The sequence below is a fragment of the Lepisma saccharinum genome, chromosome 3 (assembly GCF_977018435.1).
Source record: "Lepisma saccharinum chromosome 3, izLepSacc3.1, whole genome shotgun sequence".
In the NCBI taxonomy this organism is placed as follows: Eukaryota; Metazoa; Arthropoda; class Insecta; order Zygentoma; family Lepismatidae; genus Lepisma; species Lepisma saccharinum.
This window is the reverse complement of record NC_139231.1, coordinates 87,888,590-87,898,107: the sequence shown is the minus strand read 5'-3', so window position 1 is coordinate 87,898,107 and position 9,518 is coordinate 87,888,590.

The following is a 9,518-nucleotide window of genomic DNA, read 5'->3' as shown; positions in this document are numbered from 1 at the left end:
CCTTAAAATCTTTGAAGAGGCTTGGTCGAAACAGGATGCTGGATGCAAACTGCCTCATTTGGCTGTCCTTGATATTGAGAAGAAATGTCAAGTCCTGGACGTACCAAAGGTGGGCAATGTGTTCTCCAAAACACATAGAGCAGAATTCTCCTATTGGAGAATTGCACTTCACCAAGTGACTTTCATTAATAATATAATAATAATAATAATAATAATATCGTCTTTATTGAGAGGGCGTGTTTCGGCCTCGCGGGCCGTTCTTACAACAAACCCTTCATTGCTTCTAATACTTAAGAAGATTAATTTCTTGCAACGTCACGTTCATTTTGCAAGAAAATTAAACTCTTCGAAACATTTTTTCGTCATTTATATTATTATCTTATAACTTGAATATTTATATCAGTAGTTTCATCTCATGAAAGACGATGAATTATAAAATTATGAATGTCTTCCAATACTGAAATAGGCCACTAGAGACAACGCAAATTACGAATAAAAAAGAATTAATGCCTTTATTAAATAGAATCATGTGGAGATAAACTCGTAATCAAGAAGTAAATTTAGGCAGTAAACGTCCACTCTAAACAAGGGACAAACACAAAACAGCATAATGAATATAATAATAATTATTATTATTATAACTATTATTATATATGTTGTATATGTAGTGTTGCCACCTTCCCCCCCGTCACATTTCCCTGGCGCCGTCACTGGTTGGAAGTAAATTTATTAGGACGAGTAAAGTAAAATTAGCTGTTGACAGTGTTGCACCAAAGGACGTGATATGTGCTACTGTTTGTAGGAAATTTAACCATAAATTTATAATTGTTGAGACTTGAGAGTTGTTTCCGCCATTTGATCGTAGGAAGAGGTTTTCTGAGACATAGTGGGATTATTTTACACGTACGTTTAAAGATAGAGAAGCATTTTGCACGTTTTTTAAAAGTTCAGATAAAACGAGAATTTAGCCTTACTTTTATAAAAAGAGATAACGCAGTACAGGGAAAGAATATCTCTTCACATTTCTCGCACCTGGTAGGATGCAACACACATGCACAAGAGTATTGCAGGAAGTCTATGAACGAGGATGAAAAGGGATATGTGAAATTTGACTTACCTGCGGGTGAGTTAGTGGATTCTAATATTCTTAACGTTGATATTGTATTTTTTTAGTCCACTTGATTTACAAATAGGCTAAATTGCGAACCGACCTTCAGTTTAAAGTGCGATCCGATTCAATTTGTGCCTCCATTGGGTATCGAAAGCGAGGACCCTTAATTACAAGACCTCGGCGTTATTACTACGCCATCGGGGAGGCATCCAATTTACACAAATAGGTTGATTCCAATAACACGTTATATGCATAATCTGATAATGATGCACTTTTGGTGCATCTAAACATATTTTTTTCAACTATAGCATGTCTAAAAAAATCATTGAAGTTTGGATTTTTAAAACTTCAGGAGACACGGGTCTGAAAATGTGCGATATAAAATAAATGCCGGTTTTCCTTCCATACGTGGTGGTTTTGTCAAGTTTCTTCGCTTCGTGAAACAGACACTTTTGCAGGAACGGCGTCTTGCATCCGCCTGGAGTCTTGCTCTAGCTAAACAAAAAATATATTTGTTTAGCATAATCGAGGGTTACTTATTCCTGCCGAACAAAGATTCTATTGCGACCATACGGCTTTGCATGACAGTATCAATGAAGATTTATGTACAGAAATATTAATTAGGAACCTTTTTTTCGTCAACTGGATCTAACATCCTTTTTTGTTATTCAGCAAATATCCAATTCATCACCTTTTTTGTCATTAATTTCCTTGCCAGGACAGCTGTTTTTATGCAAATTTTGGCGTACTTAACTACACATAAGCTAGATATTAGCTAATATTCGTGCTGTTATATTACTATTCTTGTACCGTCTTTGTAACATTTCATGTAATAATAATAATAATAATGACAATAGAATTAATTAATTTGCATATTCAAGTGAATAGACTTATGAATTATATTAATGTATTAATTTAAACATTTTCTTGATTGTTGATGTTAATGTTATTATATTTTTTTCTGAAACACTTTGGTCGGACACCCTCCCCCGACATATATTTCTAGATGTGTGCTTGCCGAAGGATACATTTTATCAAGCGGTGGTGATATCGGGCTTAGAGGCTAAAGGGAAAACAAACAAGTATGTGCGTCGTAAGCTGAAAATAAGAAACTGCACAATATTACAAAGAAACACTTAATGAAACTTATGTCATAGAAGGAGATGTTAACAATATTAAGAACTTTAAATACTTTCTATTTGAAATATACTAAGTCACTTATTGCAATTTTGAATAGTCTTTTGTGTTCGTACTACACAGTTAAAAAATTTTTTGTTGCTCCCAGCGCCAAGCTTACAATTTAAAGAAAAAATGTAAATTTTCATAGTGCACGGAAGTTCGACATTCAGAAAGAAAAAAGGTCCAGGGGAAAACATTTCAAAAGGATAGACAGTTGTATGGAAGCGAGAAAAACCACAAGGTAGATTTCATAAGATACCTAGCAATCAGTAACCAAGAAACTGCATTTTTAATATTAATGTCCTCATGATTAACGAACCTTATTTATTCTCACCACGCAATGAGTAAAATATTTGGAGCTTTATCCCACTTTGCGGAAAAATATTGTGTTTCTGCTACTTTTGACTTTTGTTGGCATGATATCCCGGATGGTATTTCAAAAAAGTAGTGGAAATGTCCATTCGGCTAATCGAGGATTGATAAAAAAGATCGAATATCTCGAGTTATTAGAATAATCGAATAAATCGATTATGCCCATCACTAATACCAAGAGGGTGTTTGTGTTTGTTGCACAAAGTCACAAAAGTAAAAGTTGGCAATAAACTGTGTGGGAAAACGCATGTTCCATGTTGTGAAATTTGATCTCCCCCCATCGGGCGTAACGCTCATCCGGCCCGGAGGGCCCCCCCCGGACCCGGTATCATCGCCGCCTTCGGAACCACTGCAAGTTCACCATTCCGAACAACAAACGATCTACAAATCACTCTTGGACCTCATAACGACCTTATGGGCATCAGTGCTCCAAATATCAAATATACGCGAACAAAAGATTCTCATCCAGCAAATACAAGCACTCACGACCCAACTGTTATCAATCATAGCAGGCTGATTACCTATCCTTCGCCACCCAGGTGTTCCTAACAACTATAGCCTTACAACAAACTTTTACCTTCAACCCTTTTTCGATTTTCTTCTTTTTTTTCTTTTTTCCTTTTTTTGTTTTCTTATCCTCTCGACAAAATGAATATATTACAACGGACGCTCGCCTATTCCGGCATAGACCGCCTCCATGAGTCTTTCTCTCTTGTTTATTTATCTTTTTTCCCTCCCCCTCCATGTCATTTCCTGTTCTTATTCAATGGAACGTCCGCAGCTTTTCGGCCAGAAAATGCGAATTACAGAAACTTGTGGCGGATTATAAACCGCATCTCCTTAGTTTACAAGAGGTGAAAGGAACTCGATATGAGAATTACAGATTACCACATTTCATCTCTTATGGTCCCCCTTTCCCCGCAACACAACGAGGTGTTGCTATTTACGTACATGAAAATCTTCCACATTCCCCCCTCTCTCTCCCCTCCTCTCATCCTTTAATTCACCAGTATAACGTCGAAATTGTTGCTGTCCGCATTCATTTTCATCAACACCTATTCACACTCCTCTCCCTTTATATTCCTCCCCATCACTTTTCGCAGAACATCCCTTTATCCACCCTCACTGACCTTCTCGCCTTACTCCCAGGACCCTATCTCATAACCGGAGATTTCAATAGCCATCACCAGCTGTGGGGCAATGTCATGACCGATAGATTAGGTTACACCATTGAAAATTGGATCCTTGAGAACGACTTTATTATAATGAATGACGGTACCCCCACCCACTATCCACACAATGGTTCCCGTCCGACTGCAATCGATTTAACATTAGTGTCTCCAAACCTTTTTTCTCATATCAACTGGACCAATGACTTTGACTTACGAGGGAATGATCACACGCCGATATTTATTTGTTTACCTAATACCTTTTCGAAAACAGGCGTGACTGACATTCCTGTCCGTCGATGGACACGTGAGTCTATTAATTGGAATACCTTTCGCTCTTATTTTCTTAAATTATACTATACGGATGATATACCCTCCCACCGGACTATGACATATACCAAATTCCTCCACATGATTACGTTAGCTCTTGATCGGAGCGGTACGCGCCAAAAATTCTTTTCCAACGTCCGATTTCCTAAGATTCATTGGTGGAACAATCAGTGTGCCGCCATCAAAAAAAAAAAAAAACAAAAAAAAACAGCACTCACAAAACTTTATGCCAAACACCCCACGCCCGAAACATGGCTGGAGCTCCACAAACTTCAGACGCTCGCAAAAAATACATATACCAAAGCCAAACGACTGGCATGGAAACTTTTCTGTCAGTCCCTTGATGTGACTCTCCCCATCGGAGTCATTTGGCGCAAATTCAACTCTTTACGACACCCCCATGTTCCTCGCCCCCGACCGATTCATAATGCCTGGGAAGTTGAATTTATGGATCTCCTCACACCTCCTACGGTTACCCTACCTCCCCCATCCCTAGCCCAGACAAACATTTCATTCACATCAGATTTCCCTGCTGTTACAATATCGGAACTTCAACATATCCTAGAGAATACCCCCTCTACTGAACCAGGATATGATGGCATCACTTACGACACCCTCAAACACCTCCCAGAACAAGGACTCAATATCCTCACGGCAATCTTCAACTCTGTTTATCGTAGGGGTAAAATCCCGCGAGGTTGGACTCAACATGTTGTCATTCCAATATTAAAACCGACTAAACCAGCTACCCATGCCACGTCTTACCGCCCTATAGTTCTTATACCAGTAATGGCTAAATTATTCGAAAAAACTTTACAACACAGAATAACTTGGAATTTAGAGAAACGAAATTTTTTTCCTCCCTCTCAAATGGGATTCCGTACCGGGCTTGGCAGCCAAGACGCTATATGTACCCTTACAGTGGCACTTCAGAATAGCCAACTCTTGCGACAATATTGCTTTAGTTTATTCATAGATGTTGCTCACGCCTACGATTCGGTCCAAATTCCCATATTATACCAAATTCTTGCTAATCTTCACATTCATCCGGTGGTAGCTCACTTAATATGGCATTTATATCACGAACGAATATTGGTTTTTTGGTTCCCCCATAATGTTACGGGACCACGATTAATCCGGAGTGGTGTCCCCCAAGGCTCCCCACTCAGCCCAATTCTTTTCCATATATATACACAATACTTGCATCCAACACTAAATTCTAATCATCAGATCCTTCAATATGCTGACGATTTTTGTTTTTATAATAGCACATCAGATGCCACTCGAGGCATCTTAGACCTACGCAAATTTATCATTCAATTACGTGATCAATTAGCGCTCCGCGGCTTATCATTTTCCCCGGAGAAATCACAGATTATTATTTTCAATCCGTATATGCTTACTCGCTATCCCAATACATTAACTCATTTACATCACATTCCGGTGGTCCAAACCTGTAAATACTTAGGTATTCATTTCGACCGTAAATTAACTTGGCAACCACATCTTACATATTTGCTCACAAGAGGGAAAAAATTGATCAACATTTTGAAAGGGCTTGCCACTACCAAATGGGGGGGCCACCCCTCCATTATGCTATTATTTTATAAGAATTGCTTTCGCTCACTTTTTGACTATTCGGCGCCCGTATTGGGAGGGATGCCTGATCGCTGGCTCCAAAAAATGGATATCTTACAACGTCAGGCACTCCGCCTTTGCCTCGGATTAATGGCATCTAGCCCCAATGTGAGCGTTTATGGAGAGAGTACTGAACCGCCTCTCTCCTTCCGATACCAATACTCTACCACGAAATACATATTGAAAACATGGGAACGACACCCTCATCCCTTAAATACCGTATTCGCTATTCAACGCCAACTGAATGCAACTCTAACACTCGATCGCTCTCGCCCTCGGCTTTTCTTTTTATCTTGTTATAATATTGATCGCGACGCCTACCATCTCAGCTTTACATTTACATCCCCTTTGATATACACTTTACCAATACTCACCGCCCCTCTCCCTAATATTAACTTTACTGATTTCGGTCGACACGAATATTACAAAGAACTCTGGCCCGACCATACTTTTATCTACACAGACGGGTCCAAAGATGCCGACCGCGTTGGATGTGCCTTTTATGTCCCTCAATACAATGTTGTACGACAATTTTCCTTATCGTCAGAAGCGTCTATTTACTCGGCAGAGTGCTATGCCATTTATCAGGCCTTGATCCATGCTCGTGAAGCACAATACCCGCAAACTTTAATTCTCACAGATGCCCTCAGCGTATTATTCACGATCGCTCGTTGTGGTAAGGATGCTTATCGGTTGCAACTCTTTCCCATTTTAATTTTACAAGAGTATTTTCACCTCCAAAACAAAGCCCAACGCGTACAGTTTACCTATGTCAAAGCACATAGCAATCTTAATCCTCATCAAGACCTTGTGGATCATTATGCCAAAACAGCTGTGGACGTTCCTTTCCCCTCTCCTATCCGGCTTGCCTGCCTATACTGATCTTCTCCCACGGGTCAAAAAAAAAATTCACTCTCAGTGGGAAAATTGGGTTCATGACGCAGTGGCAAAAACCACTACTTACAAATGGTTCTATGATAAACTCCCTATTCGACCCTGGTTTCATCATTTAAAAATGCCTCGTGAAGTGATCACCTGTATCCTACGCCTTAGAACGGGACACGTGACCACAAACGAGCAATCAAGGTTATTAGAAGTATAGGTTGGGCCAATCCGTTGTTTACTCGTAATGACGAAACGACGGTAAGAGGTGAATGTATCCATGAAATGAATTCCAATTCTATGCGCTAGTGTTGCACTATGCAGGTAGGAAACCATGCCAGAAACTGAACACACGAAATCGAGTACACAAATGAGCATTTCCACCCATTTACATTTTGTGGCTTCAGACAAATTGAAAATAAATATAGATAGGTACTTATTGTTGTGCGGGACAGAATATTTTTGATCGGAACGGGAATTTTTTTTAAATCCCGACATTCGGGACGGGAAATATTCGCAATTTCTCGACTAGTCGGGAAATCTCAAATTCTCATTTTGACCTTAAGTGATTTTCTTTGCATTTCTGGAATGAAAACTAACAATTTCCGATAAGTTCCAGACACTTGCAATGTAGAAAACGTCAAGAATTAATACCGTTTTAAAATGACCATTCGGTATTTCCCGACTGCTCGGGATCCAGAAATTTAGGGAAGTCATTTGCTGAAGTCGTGATAGGGACGGAATTTTTCTTTCCTATCCCGGTCCCGACTTTCCGAGATACCGCACACCACTTGTTATTATTATTTATTTTATTTCAGCACAAGATACATCTTCCAAGTACGTTGAACATAATATATACGTTATATACGTTTTTCAAAAGGATTCTTCGGTCACCGAGCTTTGGATTCGTGTGGAAACGCTAACGTGAATCATGCTAATGCTAGAATCTGCAGTGCGCATTTCTGCCCAGAAGATTATGTACGTAATCTGAAAAGTCAACTTTTAGGTTTACATCGAAGAAAGCTCCTTAAGCAAGATACCTTCGACTCCTTATTATGAGCAGGAATGTAGGGAGTATAATCCTGGTAAATACTTCGCCTACCATTTCTTTGCCATTTGTACAATTCTCTCTCGCTTTTTCCCTACATATTCACATAAAGCAATAAAAATACAAACTGATAACTTTTAATTCCATTTTGGTTATTTATTAAACGGTACGTGTTTGTATTTATATTTGATAAATTTCCTTGCTCTTCCGGCCATTTAAGTCAATTGAGATTATGAAGAAGTGATAAAATAGATGAATGGCCAATCACAGTTCCCCTTACTTACAAGAGCGACCACAAGAAAAAGAACCTTCCTCCTCTTCCGTTCAACTCGGACTATAAGAGAGCATGCTCCACTCTCCCCCTCCCCTCCACACTGGAGTACGGTGCACAGGAGTCGCGAGTCAGCGCAGGTTTCTTTCCTTGTGGTTCCACTATAATAGTAATATAAAATTGTACACTCACCTCACTTAGTTCTCCGGCAGTTTGTTTCTTTATACATCATTAGAGCCCGGAAGTTTGGCAAAATGCCTCTTTTTATCTACTGCATATATTGATAATTTTTTCCCGGATATACGTTTCTTATGTTGTTTCGAATGTTTTGGAAGCCTTTTCATTTTGCCTATTTTGCCTATTTGGGACCCCACTGCCTACTTTTAATTATAATGCCTTTTTTTGCCTTTTTCAATGAAATTTGACAATTTTTTTAAAAAAATGTGTATATAAATTATTTTTCTCCCAAAAAACATTGTTGGCATTTATTTTTCTTCCGTTTATTATGTGAATAATTTTCGCCTTATTTAAGTAATATTGAACTCACGCATGTTTCAACATTGCTGAAGGAGAAAAGTGTGAGAAAAAAGTATTTCATGCTGAGTTAGGATATTGCCTTTCGGTTAACATTTCTTGTGCATGATTGACTGCTGAAGTGGACAGGTTGATTTCGAACACAAAGAAGATATTTCTGAAATCTCCCTCTCGAACCCGAAAATTTCAGGAAGTTGCGATTGAGCTTAGTTTACCTCAGCAACCAGTCTTGACGAGATGGGGAACCTGGATATCAGCAGCTATATATTATGCTAACAACCTTCAAAAAATCAGTGAGATGATCGATGCTCTTCCAGAAAATGAAGCGGCTTCAATTCGTGAAGTGAAAAAAAACCCTGTGCTATTCAAATTTATTTTTGCACATTATGGTGCATTGCCAGAGACAATTGCAATTATAGCATCCATGAAAATCTTCGAGGAATCTATGCAGCAGATGATGGAAGTGCCAGGAGAAAAGGGGTCAGCTGTTGCGGAAAAGTGCTAACGGTAATGAGTGCAAATGAGGACCTGAAACAATTGAAAACAATTTGTGATATTCTAAAAGGTGTAAATGCTGTTACCGAAATGAGTCCAGCTACATTAGCTTGTTTTATGTATGCTCCAATAACTTCTGTCGAAGTAGAAAGATCATTTTCTATTATGAAAAACATTCTCTCTGACAGACGACTATCAATGAATGTTGAGAACTTAAAAAGCACCTTGTAGTTATGTGCAATGAAGACGGAGAAAATTGAAATGCTCTTCCCAATTTAGATTTTAACATTTTGCCAGAAATTAGAGATAAAAGTAAGCGACTTCCAAATGTGCCTTTTTTCGGTTTATTTTGCCTTTTCTTTTCATTTTTGTGCCTATTTGCCACATTATAAATGCCTTTTTGCCTGCCTATTTTAACGAAAATAAATGCCTGAACTTCCGGGCTCTATACATCATATTTGGAGAAGATACAATTCAATCTATAGTTGT